General features: G+C 43.2%; 1 long non-coding RNA gene across 1 annotated transcript in view; it reads right to left on the bottom strand.

Annotated features, from left to right (window-relative positions):
• LOC133765491 (uncharacterized) overlaps positions 1-21,112 on the bottom strand; it is an 81,789-nt gene that overhangs the window by 45,054 nt on the left and 15,623 nt on the right. Inside the window, exons 3-4 of the long non-coding RNA XR_009866601.1 lie at positions 6,646-6,789; positions 628-682 (exon numbers count right to left, since the gene is read on the bottom strand). This is a non-coding gene — a long non-coding RNA (uncharacterized LOC133765491). The remainder of the gene's footprint in view (positions 1-627; positions 683-6,645; positions 6,790-21,112) is intronic.

Below are 21,112 nucleotides of genomic sequence, written 5' to 3'. Positions count from 1 at the left end.
ATCAATAAATAAAAAGATCCTTAATCATGGCTTAGGAGCAGTGGTCCCCAAAACAGGCATTGCCCATGTGCCCCGAGTTTGATGCCCTGGAAGTCAGATCCAAACAGGCCAACTGGTGAGGTCAGCCCTGCTATGTGCACTCCAAGCCAGCATGACCACTCAAACCTTGGCCATCTCGAAAGGATTAAGGATTAGTTACCATTTCAATCCTATGAAAGAAGATCTGTATTTCTTTTTTAGACACAAAATTCTCGAGAGGATGGTGCTTGCCAAGGCTCTGAAAAAATAATCTCTCGAAATGCTTGCAACCCACTGTGTTATGATTTCATCTCATGAAATACAACACCTTTACATTAAACCTCATAAAACTAAATCCCACTGGATCTCTTCCAGACTCAGAGAATAAGCAGCTCTGTTGGTGATGCTTGGAAAAATGAAACACAGTCCCTTCTCATTGGGCTGGTTCCCACAGCAGGGCCCATTTTTTGCAGGGAGCAAATTTGCTTTACTTCTACACAATGTTTACATGTGATTAAACTCACACATAATAGATCTTGCAAATGCTTCGTGAGTGAAAGAACACATCCAACATTACAGTGCTAATTCCCCTCAAAAACCAAAACTTACACCAATTCACGCTGGTTTTCCAAGCTGTCAATGTCATCTCTGGTTCTGGGTTCACCTGTGGGTGGTCAAAAGTATAAATTTAAGGATCATGGGGCACTCATTTGGCCTGAGTGGTTAAGATGCATGCATCCCAAATGGAACCCAGCTCCAGCTCCCACTTCCAGCTTCCTGCTAATGCAGATTCGGGAAGGCAGCAGGAAATGGCTCAAGTAATTTGGTACCTGACACCCCTGTGGGAGACCTGAACTGAGTTCTCAGCTTCTGACTTTGACCTGGCCCAGTCCTGGCTCTCACAGGCATAGAAAGAAGAGCTTGCTCACTCGCTCTCTCCCTCAAACTCGATCTCTCTTTCAAACTAAAAATGCATATAAATAGTTGAAAGTAATAATAAATTTAGAGATCAGAAAGGAATAAAATAAAACACCTTTCTGACTAAAGAGAAATTCACTTGAGTTTCCATTATGTTATATAGTTTTAAAAAATAAAAATAAAAAAAAAAAAGATTTTGGAGCCCAGTGCTGTGGCATACCAGGTAAAGCTGCTGCCTGCAGTGTCAGCATCCCATATGGGCACTGGTTTGAGACTCGGCTGCTCTGCTTCCAATCCAGCACCCTGCTAATGCACCTGGGAAAGCAGCGGAGGATGGCCCAGTTCCTTGGGCCCCTGCACCCATATGGGAGACCTGGAAGAAGCTACTGGTTCCTGGCTTCGGATGGGTCCAGCTCCTGTCATTGCGGCCATCTAGCGAGTGAATCAATGGATGAAAGATCTCTCTCTCTCTGCCTCTGCCTCTCTGTAACTCTACCTTTCAAAAAAAAGCGCTACCCCTACAAAAAATAATTTTGTTTATTTGAAAGCAAGAGTGACAGAGAGAGAGGGAGAGACACAGAGAGAAAGAAATCTTCCAACAATGGCCAAGGTGGGCCAGGCCAAAGCCAAGAGCCCAGAACTCCATCTGGGTGTCCTAGGCGCATTAGCAGGAAGCTGAAGTGGAAGCAGAATAGTTGGAACTCAAACTGGCACTTCAATATGAGATGCTGGCACTGCAAGTAGTAACTTAACCCACTGTACCGCAATGTTTGTGCCTCCATCATGGTCTTGACTCAACAACTAGAAAAGGGCTTATTAAGTAACGTGACAATATCTCCATGTAACACACACACACACACACACTCACACAAAGTACATCTGCACTTGCTGTCATCAGTGGATACACATTTTCCCAACACTCTAATTTTTACATACAAGATTGATCAATCCTTGATAAGGATCTGTGCAGGAAATGAATGAATTCATAATACAAATATTTATACTCCATGCATTCTTACCATCAATATTTCTCTTCCCTCACATTTGTCCTCAGTATTTCTATTTATGTCAAAAGTGGTCCACACATTACTGAGATGTCTCCCTCTGCCCCTTCAGGAGAGTTCTTTGTTCCACATGTCATGTCACAGGCCAATTGTTAACATCCTTTGGATGACAGATATAAAATGACAAGGCTTATACCTTCCTTTGCTATCATCACAGGGTAAGTTGCCATAGGCCTCAGCAAATATTACTTAGATACAGGACAGTTTGTTGGCCTGGGAAGCCTTTTCTCCAGTTGGACATTCTGATGGTAGAATGGAGTTCCCATTTTATTCAACAAATAACCATTGAGTTATTTTGTTGCTGTTGAATGGGCAGGCAGCACAGTAATACAAAGATGACTACTAGGGAGTGAGAATTATCAACTTCTAATGCCTCTTCTGAAGGGCATCTGTACAGACCTGACTTCCTCTTTCACCTTTTCTACATACAAATTTGATCCTCTCTCCAGTTTCCTATCAATAATGCAGACCCTGGAAGTAGCAATGATGGCTCAAGTAATTGAGTTCCTGATACCAAGTGGGAGATCTGGATTGAGTCCCAGCTCCTGCCTTCAGCCCCAGGCCTCGCCCTGGTCATAGTGGGCGTTTGGAGATTGAAGAGCAAGCTAAGGGGACTGCTCATTTCCCTCTCCCTCTCTCCCCCCATCTCTATCTCTATCTCTATCTCTATCTCTATCTCTATCTCCATCTCCATCTCCATCTCCATCTCCATCTCCATCTGCATCTCCATCTCCATCTCCATCTCTCTCTCCCTCTCTCCCTCCCCAATCATTCAAATAAATTTTTAAAATTTTACTTCATGGAAAAAGGAATTAAAAGATAAATTTATTTTTGTGAAAAATTTTTAAATCCATACATGTAAGGAGTCTTTGAAAAGTTAATGGAGGGAGTCAGCATTGTGGTGCAGCATGTTAAGCCCCCACCTGTAATGCCAGCATCAGTTCGCAGTGCCGACAAGAGAGGCACAGGTATAAACAACAAGCCCAGAGACACCAGGGGAGGGTGGTGAGGCACCAATGCAGAGAAAACTCCGCAAAGAAAGGGAGACAGATGTGAATGAGGGAAGACTTGGTAAGGGACACGATGAATGAGGCAAGGCCCAGCAGATCAGCAGAAGCTTCGCAGGTGCTCCCCCTGGGGAAGGGCGATTCAGGAAGGAGGATTCAGGCAAGGACACACAACAGCAGAAAGCACATTAGAAAATAATTCTCAGGGCTGCCACTGTGGCATAGGGGGTAGAGCCGCCGCCTGCAGTGCCGGTATCCCATATGGGCGCCAGTTCGAGACCCGGCTTCTCCACTTCTGATCCAGCTCCCTGTTATGGCCTGGGAAAGCAGTAGAAGATGGCCCAAATGCTTGGGCCCCTCATCCATGTGGAAGACCTGGAAGAAGTTCCTGGCTCCTGGCTTTGGATCTGCCCAGCTCTGGCTGTTGCGGCCATTTGAGGAGTGAACCTGTGGATGGAAGTGCTCTCTCTCTTTCTCTCTCTCTCTCCCTCTCACTCTGCTTTTCAAATAAATAAAATAAATCTAAAAAAATTAGGAAAAGAGAAAAACAAATGGATAAGAAATCCTAATAAAACACTCTATATTAGAAAGGAACAAATAAGAAAAAATAAAAAAAGAAAAGACATGGAGGAACTCAAATGTTAAGTGAAAGAAGCCAGTGTGAAAAGCCTATGTTAAGTGAAAGAAGCCAGCCTCTCAAAAAAAAAAATCAAGTTTTCTCTGATATGTGGTAGTTAATATAGAATACAAAATAAATGTATAAGAATGAAATGGACATCTTGAGATTTGATTGTTGGTTTTAGTCCTTGTTTATACTGCTGTGGAACTCTGGTTTCCCTACTTTTTACTTGTTGAATATTATGGTTAGTGCTACATTAAGCCTGTGATTATAGAGTGGACTGAAATTATGTTTCTGCAAACAAGAAAGGAAAAAAAAGGAAAGAAGGAGGGGAAGTGGAGGAGGGGAAGGGGGACAGAGAGAATTATGATTATCTACTTAGAATTGTACCTATGAAATATGTTCTCTTTATATTAGTAAAATTGTTTTTAAAATAATTTTTTTAAAGGCTATGCAATGGGATGGCGCCACAGCTCACTAAGCTAATCCTCCACCTGCAGCGTTGGTACCCCGGGTTCTAGTCCCAGTTGGGGTGCCGGATTCTGTCCCAGTCGCTCCTCTTCCAGTCCAGCTCTCTGCTGTGGCCCGGGGAGGGCAGTGGAGGATGGCCCAAGTGCTTGGGCCCTGCACCCCATGGGAGACCAGGAGAAACACCTGGCTCCTGGCTTCAGATCGGCACAGCACACTGGCTGTGGCGGCCATTTGGGGGGTAAACCAACGGAAGGAAGACCTTTCTCTCTGTCTCTCTCTCTCTCACTAACTCTGCCTGTCTAAAAAAAAAAAAAAAAAAAAAAAAAAAAGGCTATGCACTGTATGATTCCAACTATATAAAATTCTGGAAAAAGCAAAACTCTAGAGACTGTCAAAAGATCAGGGGTTGCTGTAGAGTGGGAAGGGGAAGGATAAAAAGGTGGCACACAGGGGATCCTTAGGACTGGGAAACTCAATGGTGGGCACGGGACAAACCCAGAGTGAATCCTAATGGAAACTAAGGACGTAGGATGACAACAACATGTCAGTGTTGGTCATCAGTTATAATGAACAATTACACTATGGCAAGGGGTGAATGAGAGAGGAGACCACGAGCAGGGAGCGAGGAAGTAACTGGGAACTCTCGGGCCTTCCCATTCAATTTTCCTGTAAACCTGAAACCGCTCTAAATTATAAAGTCTGTTCATTATTATTTTAAACAGATTGGTGTTCAATATCTTAAGTTCAATTAGTTAGTACCTGTGGGAATGGAGCAGAGGGTTAGCCTGGTGGTTAAGACGCCTGTGTCCCACATCGGAGTGCCTGGGTTCGATTCCTGGCTCTGGATCCTGGTTCCAACTTTCTGTTAATGCAGATGCTGGGAGGCAATGGTAATGGCTCAGGTAATTGGATGCTCGCCTCCCATATGGGAGATCAAGGTGGCATCCCAGGCTCCCGGCTCTGGCTCCGACCCAGCCCTGCCATTGTGAGCGTTTGGGGAGTAAACCAGTGGAAGGGAACATGCTCTCCTACTCTTGCTCTCCCTCACTCTGAATTTTCTTTTAATCTTAGAGGCTGGAATTATGGTGCAGCCAGTTAAGCTGCCCTTTGCAATGTCAGAGTGCTGGCTGGAGTCCTGGATGCTCCATTTCCTATCTAGCTTTCAGCCAGTGCACTTGGGAGGACAGCAGAGAACGGCCAGGCTGCTTGGACCTCTGCCACCCAGGTGAGAGACCCAGATAGAGTTCCCAGCTTCTGGCTTTCACCTGGCCCAGCCCTGTCTGATGCAGCTACTTGGGGATGGAAAATAGCTCGCTCGCTCGCTCGCTCTCTCTTTCTCTCTCTCTTGCAGGTACTTTGCTTTTCCAATAAATAAATAAATCCAAAAATTCGATGCTAATGCATAAAAATTAATGTTAAAAGAAAAGCTAAATTGCCTGTTAGTCTATATAATTTATCTTCAATAAGATTCCCTTCCCCAAAAAAATTGAGTGATAAACTGCTCAATGCCATGAGGAAAACAAATAAAAAGGACCAACACTGAATCTACTCAGCTTGGAAACTTGACTGTCATGATAACCTTTGACAGAACTGTTAAGTGAAATGGTCAAGGCAAGGCTAATCATTGTGGCGACAAAATGAAAAAACTCAGTGTGGACAACCCCCAAGAAGCTCAGCTGTGAAAGAATGGGTGGATGGTGAGAAGTGTGGGAGAGTAATGTTTCTTTCTTAACACAGGGGGACTTGAACATGTTTATCAGCTGTAGGGAAGACCTGTCTGGGGCGAGAAGACCAGAAATACAGCAAAAGAGAGGATATTACTAAAGAAACAGGTCAATAAAGAAACCAGGGTGGAGATCCCACTCAAGTCTTGGAGGAAAAAAATGAATATCAAAGATTTATTGGTAAGTCAGAATTACAGAGAAAGGGAGACAAACAGAAAGAAAGAAAGAAAGAAAGAAAGAAAGAAAGAAAGAAAGAAAGAAAGAAAGAAAGAAAGAAAGAAAGAGATCTTCCATCTGCTAGTTCACTCCCCAAATGGCTAAAATAGATGGGGCTGGGCCAGGTTGAAGCCAGGAGCCAGGAGCCTCTTCCAGGTCTCCCAAGTTGTGCAGGGACCAAGGCAGGGGCCACCCTCAGTTCCTTTCCCAGGCACATTAGCAGGGAGCTGGGTCAGAAGTGGAACAGCCGGAACTCTAACAAATGCCCACATGGGATACCTGCACAGCAGGCAGCAGCGGCTTAACATACTGAGCCATGGCACCAGGCCTTGTCTTTGCTATGTTAATAGACAGATTACCAAAAGGGAGAGAGAACCAAGACCAGCTTTTGCTCTCACCATTCAGCCTGATCCTTAGTCTCAAAGACCAGAGTCAGAAGCACTCAACAAGCCTGATGTAGCCCAGCTTTTGCATTGTAGATTTGGACTTAATTAGCAATCAGGAATCCAACCTACCCTCATTCCCCAACTGCTACAGCCCACCAGCAACATAATTTTCTGGGGACTTGGCTATGTTGCCTGGTCCTCTTGGAGACTTAGGTATGTCACCTGTAAGCCAGCAGAACCACCATCTTCCCATCCCAGGGCTGGATCCCAGATGAATCGCCCTCTTGGAGGGTAAAACCAGCACCGCAGCAGGTGGGCCACCACTTTCACTGAAGAGTAAGCCATCTGGTCGGGGAGATTTTCCTTCTAACATCATGGAGAAGAAAAACAAGTCAACCAAGCAGTATTCTCCATGGAAATTTCCAATATCTATCCTCCCCAAAGTCATAGCAACCTCAAAAGATAAACTTCCACTTTGAGGTCAATATGACTCTCAGAATGAGCCAACACTAATGCTAACCAACACTGGAATTCATTGAATTTTTTAAAGCCTTTCTGTTTATATCAAGGAAAACTGCACTGAGGTAATGACAAGAGCACCAGTCTCCGAAACAGAAACATCTTAAATGTCGTTGTAGGGACGGGAAATCTTTATCACAAACTCTTGTTCGCGTCAGCATGGCATTTTTTAACCAGGAGAGATGACGTTCTAGAAAGGTGGGAAAACACAAACAGGCTGAACCCACATCACCCCATAATGTGTTCTGTGCATGAGAGATCAAAGTTTAAAGACCCGAGGCATCTTATTCCCATATGTGAACTCTCTCAGTCTAAGAAGTTTATTTAGCAAAGCATGATACGGAAGGCTTAGTCAGAGGGTTTCCACGGAAGGCATTCCAGCACCAGAGCGATGAGTTGGCAAGCTTCCCCTAACCTCAGCCCTGCTCCCTGACACTTTCAATTGCCTCAGCTACAGCCTCAGCCCAAGTCTGGTCAGATTGAAAGTGCCGAGGATAGACCATGGGACAGCCTGAATCACAAACCACACTGATCAGCCAAGACCAGGATAACTGCAAAACTCTTGATAATACCCTCTTAGGAGCACTAACAAAATCCAAGAACTGACAATCCTAAATGTCTCCTAACCCACCCTCTTAGAGGTTCTTTAAAAAAAAAAAAAAAAAACGATTACTTAAGAGCCAGAGTTACAGACAGACAGAGCAGGGAGAGGAAGAGAGAGAGAGAGAGAGAGAGAGAGAGAGAGAGAGAGAGAGAGGTCTTCTATCCGTTAATTCACTCCCAAAATGGCTGCAATGGCCAGAGCTGGGCTGATCTGAAGCCAGGAGCTTCTTCCAGGTCTTCCATGCAGGTGCAGGGGCCCAAGCACTTGTGTCATCTTCCACTGCTTTCCCAGGTCATAGCAGAGAGCTAGATCAGAGGAGGAGAGCTGGGACTAGAACATACGAGATACCAGCACCGTAGGGGGAGGCTTAACCTACTACACCACAGCACCAGCCCTTGAAGGTTCTTTAAGCCAAGGATGAACTGGGGCGAGGCCCTTCCATGGCCAGGCCCTTATTTTGTTCCCTCCACCCCCTACCACCAGTCTTCAGCCCTTGACCAGAAACCAAAGGACACATTGGAGGAAGACAGCACACATCCTTGCTATAGAATTTATTCATTGGGGTCACAGAACTAGAAACCGGGCAGATTGTTCCCTGCCAAAATTATATCTGGGACTGTCCAGTCATTCAAGGAGTTCGATTATATCTGGGTTAAATTACAACCAAGAGAGAAAACTATCTGTGAGCAAAAAGTATCTTAGCCTGCTTGTACTGCTCTACAGATCAGATCCCTTATAAGTAACAGAAATTAAGTCCTCAAGGCTGTGGAGGCTGGGGAGCCCAAGATCCAGACAGTAGCAGGTCTGCTGAGTGCAGCTCTTGGCTTCCAACATGGCTCCCTGTTGTTGAGTCCTCCCGGAAACAAACATGGTGTCCTCAGGCAGTAGAAGGGGTGGCAGGGAAAGAACCCAAGCCCTCAGGCCCTTTCATAAGGAGCCCTAATCTCATCCACGTGAGCTCCACACTTACGACTCAATCACGTCTTAAAGGCCCTCTCTCCAAATACTATCACGTTGGCAATTAACTTTCAACATACAAACTAGGGCAGACACGTCCAGACCATAACAAAAGGCAAGCATTTTTTTTTTTTGAGCTCCTCAAAAGTGTAAGCAAGAAATTAGTCATAATGAGGGAGACCACAGTGAAAAACGAGATCCCGGGAGCTAATGTACTCGCCCTTACCATTGGCTACAGGTGTGCTTTTCCATACCTGTCTCTCACACATTGCCTGCACAGGACAATAGCACAAAATGACAGCTGGCTCTGTGTTTCTTCCGAAGCCATCCAACAGGAGACCATCCTATGTAACAGTCCTATCTCTTAAATGAATGCAACCCCAAAGGGAATTTTCTATGGGCTGCTTTGTAATAGAAAATACACCATATAACATCTCTAACCACAGAATAGTCCTCAGGTAACTTTAGGAGCACACAAGACAAAGTGTTTGGTGCACAAGTAGGTCCATGTAGCACCTGAACAGCCACAATGAACCCTCCATGTCTGCTATAAGTTCCTCTGATGAGACCTTGGGGCCATATGTAGCTGCATGGGACACTATCATAAATGGTTTCTTGTTGTGATCATGTCTTATATCTCCTACTAGAAATTAAATTCTTGATACACGGATGCATGTGCCGCCTTCCTCTTTTCCTTCTCCCTCACTTCACTAACACACGCCTCCTACTGTAAATGTTTTCAATAATAACCAATGTGGAATAAATGATGGAACGAGGGATCAAAACTGTGTCAAGTAGGTGTGCATGTAGAGGCAAATGCATTGGAAAGATTAAAACCTGGGGCCAACATTGTGGTGGGTGAGACGCAGGCATCCCATGTGAGCACCAGTTCAAGTTCTGGCTGCTCCACTTCCAATCCAGCTAATGAGCCTGAGAAAGAAGCAGAAGATGGCCCAAGTACTTGGGCCTCCCTTGCACCCTTGTGGAAGATCCAGAAAGAAGCTCCTGACTCCTGGCTTCAGCCTGGTCCAGTTCCAGTTGCTGCAACTATTTGGGGAATGAAACAACAGATGGAAGTGCGCTCTCTCTCTCTCTCTCTCTCTCTGCCTTTCAAATAAAATAAATCTTCAAAAAGAAAAAGAAAGCCTTCCCAGTATGGTTTATTTTGGCTCTGGCAATAAGAAGTCCTTAAAACACCAGGGCTACCAGAGTAGCTCACAACTCCATTAAGATTTCAAGAAGCTTCTACACTACAGATTCTATGTCCAGTTTCCCAGGAGGAAGAAGGTGAAGAGGCCAAATGCCTTATCACCAGCCAGCATTGTCTTTTTGCATGGGAAGGAATGTTGTCCAGGTGCAACACTGACCAGAGCTGAGCCACAGACCACCAAGGCAGAAGATGTCTAAGAAAAGTAACTATTTTAACTTTTAGCCTCTACAAAAGGGGAGGGCAAGAGAAAAGTCAGATGGGGAATGTGACTGTGTGAGCCACATCCTAGGGCTTTATGCAGATGGCTCTTTTTCCCAAGAAGAAATGGCTTTCACATACACAGCACTTCACTGTTTTGTTCAATGTATTTCCTTCAATCTGTTTATTTCAGCTCTTGAGACTAGCAGTACTAAGGATCTTCACTGTATTCTCATAGGAGCATTTCCAGAGCCCAGTGGAAAGTCTTTTCCAGCCCTTCCTACCACTTGAAGTTGCTATGGACAGCTCATATTTCTATGCCGAATTTCTGTCCATTGTATTTATTTCAATACCAACTTTGCAAACTGATTCATTTTGTTAGCATTCTTTTTGCCTTGCTCTGTTTACAGAGATAGAATTCAAATTTAATATCTATATTTACCATTTTAGTTGCTTTGGGGATACCAATAACTACATGGACATGAACATTCACTTTGCCATTGAAGATATTGCCATAGTGTTTGCTCACCAAAACCTGTATGTGATAAATACATAAAAATGCAAAAAGAATCATTTATTGGTTGAGAGCTGTCTATCCTTTTGGGAAAAAATTATAATCCTACTTCACACCATACACAAAAATCAATTCCAAGATAATTAAAGACAAATGCAAAAAGCAAGAATTCTAGAAATTTCTTTAAGAAATACTTGTCTTATGAAAAGATTTCTTAAACATGTCAAAGAAAACAAACTATAAATAAAATAATAATTTTCTCTAAATTATAATTATTTCTAGATGAACAAAGACCATAAGAAAAGTTTTAAAAAAACAAGATGCAGGGGCCGGCAGTGTGGTACAGCATGTTAAAGCCCTGACCTGAAGCACCGGCATCCCATATGGGTGCCAATTCTAGTCCTGGCTGCTCCTCTTCCAATCCAGCTCTCTGCTGTGGCCCGGGAAAATAGTAGAGGATGGCCCAAGTCCTCGGGCCCTGCACCTACGTGGGAGACCCGGAAGAAGCTCCTGGCTACTGGCTTCGGATCAGCACAGCTCTGGCTATTGTGGTCATCTGGGGAGTGAATCAGCAGATGGAAGACTTCTCTCTCTGTCTCTACCTCTCTCTGTAACTCTGTCTTTCAAATAAATAAAATCAATCTTTTTATTTATTATTTGACAGATAGAGTCAGACAGTGAGAGAGACAGAGAGAAAAGTCTTCCTTCCATTGGTTCACCCCCAAAATGGCCACTACGGGATCCGAAGCCAGGAGCCGGGTGCCTCCTCCTGGTCTCCCATGCGGGTGCAGGGCCCAAGCACTTGGGCCATCCTCCACTGCCTTCCCGGGCCACAGCTGAGAACAGGACTGGAAGAGGAGCAGCCAGGACTAGAATCCGGCCCCCATATGGGATGCTGGCGCCGCAGGCGGACGATTAACCAAGTGAGCCACAGCACCAGCCCCATAAAATAAATCAAAAAAAAAAAAAAAAACAAAAAAAAAACCAAGATACAGAAGGAGTGAATTTATGTGAAATTCATTTCATCTTTTTTTATTATTTGTTTTAAAAGACAGAGAGACAGAGAGCTGCTATGTGCTGGTTGACTAGTCAAATGCCTGCAACAGCTGGGGCTGAAGCAGACCGAAAGCCAGGAACTCAGAACTCCCTCCAGGTCTCCCATGCGTGTGGTAGGGACCCAAGTACTTGAACCATCATCTGCTGCCCTCCTGCCAGAGTGCACATTAGCAGGAACCTGGAATCAGAAGTGGAGCTGGGACTCGAACCCAGGCACTGATACAGGATATGGCAGACCAAGTATCTTAACCACTGCACCAAATGCCTCCCTTTCATTAATTTTTTAAAACATGATATCAAGGATACATCAAGAAGATCTACAAACCAATAAAGAGCATGACAAAAAATAAAAAATAGAGAAAGCCAGGCAATTTGCTTAAGAAGAAATTGAGTGGCCAATAAACAGTAACTACTATAAGCTTCACTTTTCATTGGTGATTTTAAAAAAATCAATGAGTCATTCACAACCATCAAATTGGTAAAAATATACACCTGCAATGCTGAGTGTAAGGATGTAGGTGCGGAGCTTTCCATCAGCACAGCCACTCTGAGAGCAGCCTGGACCACCTAGCACTTACACCATGACTCGGCAATTCTGTTCCCCTGCTCCTCTGCTGGAAAAAGTCTCTCAAGTGTGTACTAGAAGACACATGAGAGAACTTCCAAAGATGTGCTAGAAAATGGAATGAAAGGTAAGCTTATTTTGGTATGAAAAGTAAACTGTGAGGGCGGGCACTGTGGCGTAGTAGGCTAAGCCTATGCCTGTGGCACCGCCATCCCATATGGGCACTGTCTCAGCTTCTCTTCTTCCGATCCAGCTCTCTGCTTATGGCCTGGGAAAGCAGTGGAAGATGCCCAAGTGCCTGGGCTCTTGCACTCACGTTAAAGACCCAGAAGAAGCTCCTGGCTCCTGGCTTCAGATTAGCCCAGCTCCAGTCATTGCAGCCATCTGGGGAGTGAATGAGCGGATGGAGGACCTTTCTCTCTGTCTCTCCCTCTCTGTCTGTAATGCTGCCTCTCAAATAAATAAATAAAATCTTAAAAAGAAAAGAAAAGAAAATTTTGAAATCTATGCAGTTTTTCTTAATATACATTTTCCATGAAGTTCCTGAAGAGCTCTATATTCAAAGATGCTCACAGTAGCTTTGTTGTAATAACACGAATTTGGAAGACATCTAATTCCCCATCAGAGGGAGAATGGGAAAATCAGTGATTGCAGATTCATCAATTGGAGTACTGTAAAGCACTAGAGGATAAGAAAGAGCTTATATGCCAACATGTGTAGATCTCCAGAACAGAGTGGGGAGAATACAGCATCCTTAAAAAAAATTATTTATTTATTTGAAAGGCAGAGTTACACAGAGAAGGAGAGGCAGAGAGAGAGAGGTCTGCCATCCACTGGTTCACTCCCAATTTGGCTGCAACAGCCGGAGCTGTACCAATCCAAAGTTAGGAGCTAGGAGTTTCTTCCAGGTCTCCCACGCGAGTGCAGGGGCCCAAGGACTTGGACTATTTTCTACTGCTTTCCCAGGCCATAGCAGAGAGTTGGATTGGAAGTGAAGCAGCCAGGACTCAAACTGGCGCCCACATGGGATGCTGGCACCGCAGGCAGCAGCTTTACCCGCGACACCACAGCGCCAGCCCCTCCCTGGTGTTTGCAGTCTTGGCCCCACACCCCCTGCCCACCATGGACTTTCTGTCTCTCCTGTGATACGCACTCCAACAGTTGTACAACCAAATGTCTCCAGTAGGGCTGCTGTCACAGGTTCCTGGCCTCACTTCTCTGCTTCCAATCCAGCTCCCTGTTAGTAACCTGGGAAAATCAGCAGAAGATGGCCCAAGTGATTGGGCCTCTACATCCACTTGGAAGACCTGAATAAAGCTCCTAGCTTCTGGCTTTGGTCATTTCAGCCATTGAGGAGTTAACCAGTACATGATCTCTCTCTCTCTCTCTCTCTCTCTCTCTCTCTCTCTGCCTTTCTCTTTGTGTTTGTGTGTGTGTGTCTCCCTCTCTCCCTCTAGCTCTTTCAAATAAATAAATAAATATTTAAAAAAAAAAGGAATGTCCCCAGCATCACAGCCTTGCCAATAATCTTTTATTTTATTTTTTACCTTGGATAATTTGACAGGAAATTTTTTTTATTTTAATGTATATTAGACTAAGACTGAAATTTTTCATATGCAAACTCTTTTATATTTCTTCTGTCTCACTCATTTACAGCATTCTTCCTACATCCTTTTTGCATAGGGCTCTTAGCACATATTGAAATTAGGAAATAAATTTGGAAATGAAATACATTAAAAGTTCGAAATCAAAAAAAGAACTAAAGAAAAAGCTCAGACAAGGGCAGGCATTTGGTGTAGAGACTGAGACACCTCTTGGAATGCCCACATCCCACATCAGAGTGCCTGGGTTAGAGTTCCAGCTGCACTCTGCTTGCAGTTTCCTGCTAATGGGCGCCCTGGGAGGCACCGGGTTACAGCTCTAGTAGCTACGGCTCTGCCACCCACATGGGAAATGGAGTTCTGGGTTCTTCACTTCAGCCTGGCCTGGTCCCGACTATTGCAGGCATTGGGGGAGTGAACCTGCACACGGTTGTCTGCTTCTGTCTCTCTACTTTTCAACGAATCAAAATTTAAAAAAAAAAAGAACACTCGAACAAAAAACACTTCTCCAACATTAGTAGCATACTGAAGAGTAAAAGCACATCAGGGGCTAGTGTTGTGGCACAGCGGGCTAGGCCACCACCTCCAGTGCCAGCATCACAAACGAGCAACAACTGGAGTCCCAGCTGCTCCACTTCTGATCCAGCTCCCTGACAATGTGCCTTGGAAGAAAGCAGAAGATGACCCAAGTCCTTGGGCTCCTGCACCCATGGGGGAAACCTGGATGAAGCTCCAGGCTCCTGGCTTTGGCTTGGCCCAGCTCCAGGCATTGGGGCCATCTGGAGAGTGAACCAGGGAGTAGAAAATCTCTCTCTCTGTCTCTGTCTCTCTTTCTCTCTCTCAATTATTTATCTATCTATCTATCTCTGTGTGTGTGTGATTCTGCCTTTCAAATAAATAATTTTTTAAAAAATGGAAGCATATCATGAATACCATAAATTTGCTTACCCAGGCCTTTTCTTTTTTAAAGATTTATTTATTTATTTGAAAGTCAGAGTTACACAGAGAGAGAAAGAGAGGCAGAGAGAGAGAGAGAGGTTTTCCATCTGCTGGTTCACTCCCCAATTGCCCACAACAGCCAGAATTGCACTGATCCGAAGCCAGGAGCCAGGAGCTTCTTCCTGGTCTCCCACACAGGTGCAGGGGCCCAAGGACCTGGGCCATCTTCCACTGCTTTCCCAGGCCACAGCAGAGAGAGAGATTGGAAGTGGATCAGCCGGGACTTGAACCGGTGCCCATATGAGATGCCGGCACTGCAGGCGGCAGCTTTACCCACTACGCCACAGCACCAGCCTCACAGGCCTTTTCTGATGATGTGAATGGAACACACATCTGTATTGGTTACGTGATGCTGGGTATAAGAGCATCCCTTTAGCTCTAAATAGCTTCCTCTGGTTTGAGGAGTAAGCATCACTTGATGCAGACAGAAAGAATACTAAAGCTGAGAGAGTATGTGCCAAAAACTGTCACTACCTACAAAGACTCTGACATGAGACAAATACTCCCCCCACTAAATCTTGAATTCCACAGATGTATGACCTTATTCCCTAAGTTTAACATATGTGCCTCTGGAAAGGTTCCTGGTAACCCTCTGACCTAAACTAAGAAGCAGAATCACAACCGAAATGAGTCAACAAATGCAGTCACCTTTTTCCAGAAAATGCGAGTTTTTGTTTGTTTGCTTGGCTTCAGGTCACATGGCATTTGTTGACCCCTGAGTCTCCATTATCCCTTTGTGGGATTCTATTGATTCCTAAGAATCATCTACAGACAATACAGTTTTTATGAACAGCTTCCTGTAACTTATTCTGTGATTCAAATTCAGAGTTTTAAATTGAAAATCAACTGATCAATATAAAAAAAAATCTGTAGTTAAACGTGCAGCTACAGAGCTTGAATTGCCAAGATCCTAGCCAGTGGCTATACTGCAACAGGGTCCTCTCTTTTTAATTATGAGCAATATGTCACTGTCTGAATTTTGACAGGTAGCATCAGATAATCCAGATCCTGAAGTAGCCCCTGGTGCCCACAATGCTGAGCACACGGAATCTCTTCCTTTGAGGAGAGTGAGGAAGTTGGTAGAGCTACTTATGAGGTTTACTCCAGAATATTACCTGCTCAGGACTTAACTGTACTAAATCCAACGGAGGCAGTTGGCTAACTGGTAAACAAGTGTTATTGTTGCCCTAGGACATGACAACAACCATTATGGACAAATTTGTCATATTTCCGCTACTTTACCTCTTCACAGGTATACACTCTAAGAAGGTAAAAATCTTATTTAGTTGGAAAGTAAAACCAAACAAAATGATGATGGAAGCATTGCTCAGAAACACCAGGCTTCCTATGACTATTTTACCAACTTCTCAACTGCATTTTCATAGACATAAATTTATAAGAATGTTATCTCTGTATCATAAGATGTAGGAGGTATGTTTCTACTATTATTCATTTGGCGTTGTTTTTAGTGTCATATAAAATAAATAAGAATTTGTTCTAAATCTACAATTACCATGAGTAAATAAATTTCACAAAGTTTGTTTTCAAATTAACCTAAACCAGACTTTGGTTTATATTAAAAAGTTCCCTAGGGAACTGGGTTTTATACTTGCAACCCTGATTTAGCTACAAGATTTATAAGGGCACATGTAGAAATACAGGTCCCCACTGGGTGATGAACCCAGGCTGAGACATAATTATGATTCTCTCTGCTCTCCATTCTGCTAGAAACTGCTCCCAGGAGCCCAGAGGCAAGTCGCTCGTCAAAGAATATGAATGTTCCATGGAACATGACCAACCTGCATCACCTTCCCAATACCCAAGTCCAATCTCAAGGACATTAGAAGATGATGCACACATCTTTTCAGTGGGAATATATCCTTCCCTTGGAACCAATGTCAGCGGTATGATTGATGACCTTGGAGCCAAATGCAGTTGAATCTGTTTGTGCATCCGCGTTCTGGATTGTTGCTCACTTCAACCTGGGCTAAGTACAGTGGCAGCACCCATGAGCCTAAATGAAAAAGAATGGCTCCAAGTAACATGTGTAAAACAGCTCAAGAATGGAAAACGGAAACTTTACTTGTAAAAAAATTAAATTGCTTCATAACCATGTGAAATTTCTCAGGATGAAGTCTCGCACTGGGAGGCCTGATCTTGGTGGCCTATTCTCCATGGAAGTGTCACCAAAACGTCACTTTATGGGGCAGAGTAAGAGGATTTATTTATCAGTCCACAGGAGGGCACCACAAACTGGGTTGCAGTGTTGTTCAGGTGTCTTTGGCCCAGTGTTGCTGCTGTCATTTCACTGTCACATCAAAGACCCAGGCCACCCAGAAAACTCAAGAAGTCTGTTCGTCAACAGCAAAGAGCTCAAGAACATAAGGGTTAATATCAATATTCAGTTACGTAACAAAAACAAGAGGTAACAAGATCATTGGACAGAATCTGTTCTTTGTTTTGATGACACCCTACTCTCAACCATATATCCTCACCTCCACCGAATAGGGATTTGCACAACTCAATGCAGCAGGGGCCCAATCTTGCAAGACTGTAATAATCACCAGTATAATATGAAAAACACTGTGTTATCAGTTCTTCCTAAAAGAAATATACCCATTTTATATACACATTTTGGATACTCAGAGTAGGCAGGTTCATAAGAAGTCAGAATTGTACCAATCTTACAAGAATCAGCAAGGCTCTTTTCCAAGCATTTTCTGGAAGTCTGACAGGGAAATATGTTCCCTTTGGATAAACAACTTGAATAAAACATCAGTCATCATCAATTGCTTAGTCCCTAAGTGATACTACTCACACACTTCTCTAATGTTTCAGTAGAGACTCTCCTTTGACAAAAAGATTTAATGGTTCTGTGTTTATCAGAATTTCATAATTTTTATCTTTCATAATTATTTTATTCTATTTCATCATACCCAAGGATAGAAAATCTGCAGCAAACCAGACCCAAATCTAGCAGAAGAGAAATAATTAAAATCAGAGAAGAAATCAACAGGATCGAATCCAAAAAAAAATTACAAAAAAATCAGCCAAACGAGGAGCTGGTTTTTTGAAAAAATAAACAAAATTGACACCCCATTGGCCCAACTAACTAAAAAAAGAAGAGAAAAGACCCAAATCAATAAAATCAGAGATGAAAAAGGAAACATAACAACAGACACCACAGAAAAAAAAGAATCATCAGAAATTACTACAAGGACTTTTATGCCAGCAAACAGGGAAATCTATCAGAAATGGACAGATTCCTGGACACATGCAACCTACCTAAATTGAACCAGGAAGACATAGAAAACCTAAACAGACCCATAACTGAGACAGAAAATGAAACATTTAACAAAATGAAGATGCAACCAACAGAACTGGAGAAAATATTTGCGAACTATACAGCAGACAAAGGATTAATATCCATGATCTATAAAAAGCTCAAGAAACTCAACAACAACAAAACAAACAATCCAGTTCAGAAATGGGCAAAGGATGTGAACAGGCATTTTTCAAAGGAGGAAATTCAAATGTCCAACAAACACATGAAAAAAATGCTCAGGATAACTAACCATCAGGGAAATGCAAATAAAAACCACCATGAGGTTTCACCCCACCCCAGTTAGAATGGCCATCATCCAAAATTCAAAAAACAATAAATTCTGGTGAGGATCTGGGGGAAAAGATACCCTAATACACTGTTGGTGGGGATGTAAGCTAGTACAACCATTATATAAAACAGAATGGAGATCACTCAGAAATTTGAAAATAGATTTACCATATGACCCAGCCATTCCACTCTTGGGAATTTACCCAAATGAAATGAAATCAGCATATGAAAGAGTTATTTGTACCCCCATGTTTATTGCAGCTCAATTCACAATAGCTAAGGTTATGGAATCAACCCAGATGTCAATCAACCAACGACTGGATTCAAAAAATGTGAAATATATATACTATGGAATACTACTCAGCCATAAAAAAAGGAATTAAATCCTGTCTTTCACAACAAAATGAATGCAACTGGAAGCTAGAAATAAGCCAGTCCCATAAGGGCTTTTGTATTCTAATATAGAATACAAAAGAATGATTAGAAACAAAACAGACATCTTGAGATCTGATTGTTGTTTTACTCTTGTTTACAGTATTCCTGTGAACTGTGGTCTTTTTTGTGTTTCTACTTGTTGAATAAATGTGGTTAGAGGTACACTAAGCCTGTGATTATAAAGTGGACTGAAATTATATTTTTGCAAAAAGTAAAAAGAAAAAAAAAACAGGAAGGAAGGAGGAGGACTGAAGAAAAGAAGGAGGGAGGGAGGGAAGTAGACTTATCTTAGAACTGTACCTACACAATACATGAAATCTGTTCTCTCTGTATTAATAAAAATTTTAAAAATTAACTTTCCAAAATTAGTAGCAACTTGAAAAAGCAGGAGAGAATACCAGAACAGAAGCATAAGCACATAAAGAAAATGAAAGTGAACACCACATAAGGGCATCTTTGACATTCGGAAAAAGGTTCCTAACATGAAACAGGGAAGCCGGATGCAAGCTCCACCAACTTAGCAATCAATGATGGGTGAAAGTGAGCATCGTTAGAGCAGAGAGATTCTTCTGCTGCCAAGTAAGAACGGATTGCACCCCAGAGTTTGTAGATCTCATTAAACCAGAAGGGCAAAGAAAGAATAACAATGGTAAAAGAGTATGCTTCATTAAACGTAAGTAATCTAGAATATAATAGGCTGCCCATGGATCATAAATAAGCAAGGGTAACATTTGTCTACACAGAACAGAAAGAGCTGTTCATTGAACCCTGTAGAGTGACCCTGTGGGCTTTGTTGAATATCTGCAAGCATCTGCCCCCAGCCAGATGGAAATGAGACAGCATCACCTTCAGTCAGTAGCCGTTTCCAGTAGGAATGCCTTCCAGTTGCAATGAACACTCACTCCATAACTGATATGTATGAAATCCCGAAAGGCAGTCACAAGCTTAAGATCTATGTGATGTGCACACACATTTAATCGCATGGAAAAATCGACATATTCCTGTCTGGGCACCATCCTGAGGCTCCTCTCTCACTTTCCTCTGCCTATTTGATCCAACCATGCTTGAGCTTCCTATAGAAGATCCCAAGTATTAAGAGACATGTTTTAGTTCATTATGCTGTGGTTTCTTTGAGCTGTTAGTACTTCCTCTATGCTGGGCACCATGCTGGATGTTGGCAGGATCTCTGTCTTCCAGAAGAAACCATTGAAATATCTTATAAGCTTTTGGGTGATGTCATTCATTATTCACAAAAATCTATTGTTTAAGAAAAGCATAGAAACAAAGAGGAAAAAGGGAAGAAGGGAGGGAGAGAGGAAGGGAGAAAGTGACTTTAAATGGCCCCAGAGCCTTAGTTCCAGGCTGTTTTAGAGAAAGTACATTATTGAAATGCAAGAGGGACAATACTAAGGTACAAGTGACCATGGTTCACACTTGTCCCCTATTTCTCCTTGAGGAGAATTGTGTCCTCTCTCAGGGAGACTGTGGGGACAGAAAACACGGGAATGCCCTATTCCTGCAGCTTCCATCCTTACCTTCTCCCCTTTTAACTGTGAGTCCCTCTCTCTGAACCACATTATGATGGCCAGAAAGGCTTCGACCTGACCCTCATGTGTACTCAACTCAAGGTGCAGTAGAGTCCACAACTATTCAGTCACTTTCACGAATGCAGACGATCAGAGTAGACTTAGGTGACCCCTGGAGGGACTATTTTTAAACAAAGAAATAAATAGCTCACTGAGCCTGCATGGAAGCTCCAGTGCAGGCCACGAGTTCTCCCACTAACTCTGCATGACCTTGGTCAAGTCTTCCACCTTTGCTGAGCCTCAGTTTCCTGTCCTGTATAAGCAGAAGTGTTGGTATAAATAATACCACATCTCCTTTCTAGCCTTAAAACTGTAGGAGTCTGTGATCCTTCTTTTTTTGAAGCTAAGTGATGTAAGTATTCTGTTTCCCTGAGAAGTTTCTCCATGGTTCTTGTGTTAGAATACCGATGGCTCGTGGACAGCGCTGTGGCTTAGCAGGCAAAGCCATTGCCTGCAGTGCTGGCATCCCATATGGGCGCCAGTTTGAGTCCCAGCTGTTGTACTTCTGATACAGCTCTCTGCTATGTCCTGGGAAAGCAGCAGAAGATGTCTCAAGTTTTTGGGCCCTTGCATCCACATCAGGGACCAGGAAGAAGTTCCTGGTTCCTGGCTTTGGATCAGCCCAGCTCCTGCCATTGCGGCCATTTGGGGAGTGAACCAATGGATGGAAGATCTCTCTCTCTCTCTCTCTCTCGCCCTCTCTCTCTCTCTCCCCTCTCTTTCTGCCTTTCAAATAAATAAATATTTAAAAGAAAAAACAGAATACAGATGGCTCTCTTAGGTAATACAAACCAAGTCACAAATCAAAATGTGTAATTCTGCTTGTGATCAC

Source organism: Lepus europaeus, chromosome 8 (genome assembly GCF_033115175.1).
Source record: "Lepus europaeus isolate LE1 chromosome 8, mLepTim1.pri, whole genome shotgun sequence".
In the NCBI taxonomy this organism is placed as follows: domain Eukaryota; kingdom Metazoa; phylum Chordata; class Mammalia; order Lagomorpha; family Leporidae; genus Lepus; species Lepus europaeus.
The sequence above is the reverse complement of the archived record's forward strand: the minus strand, read 5'-3'. Positions and strand labels throughout refer to the sequence as shown.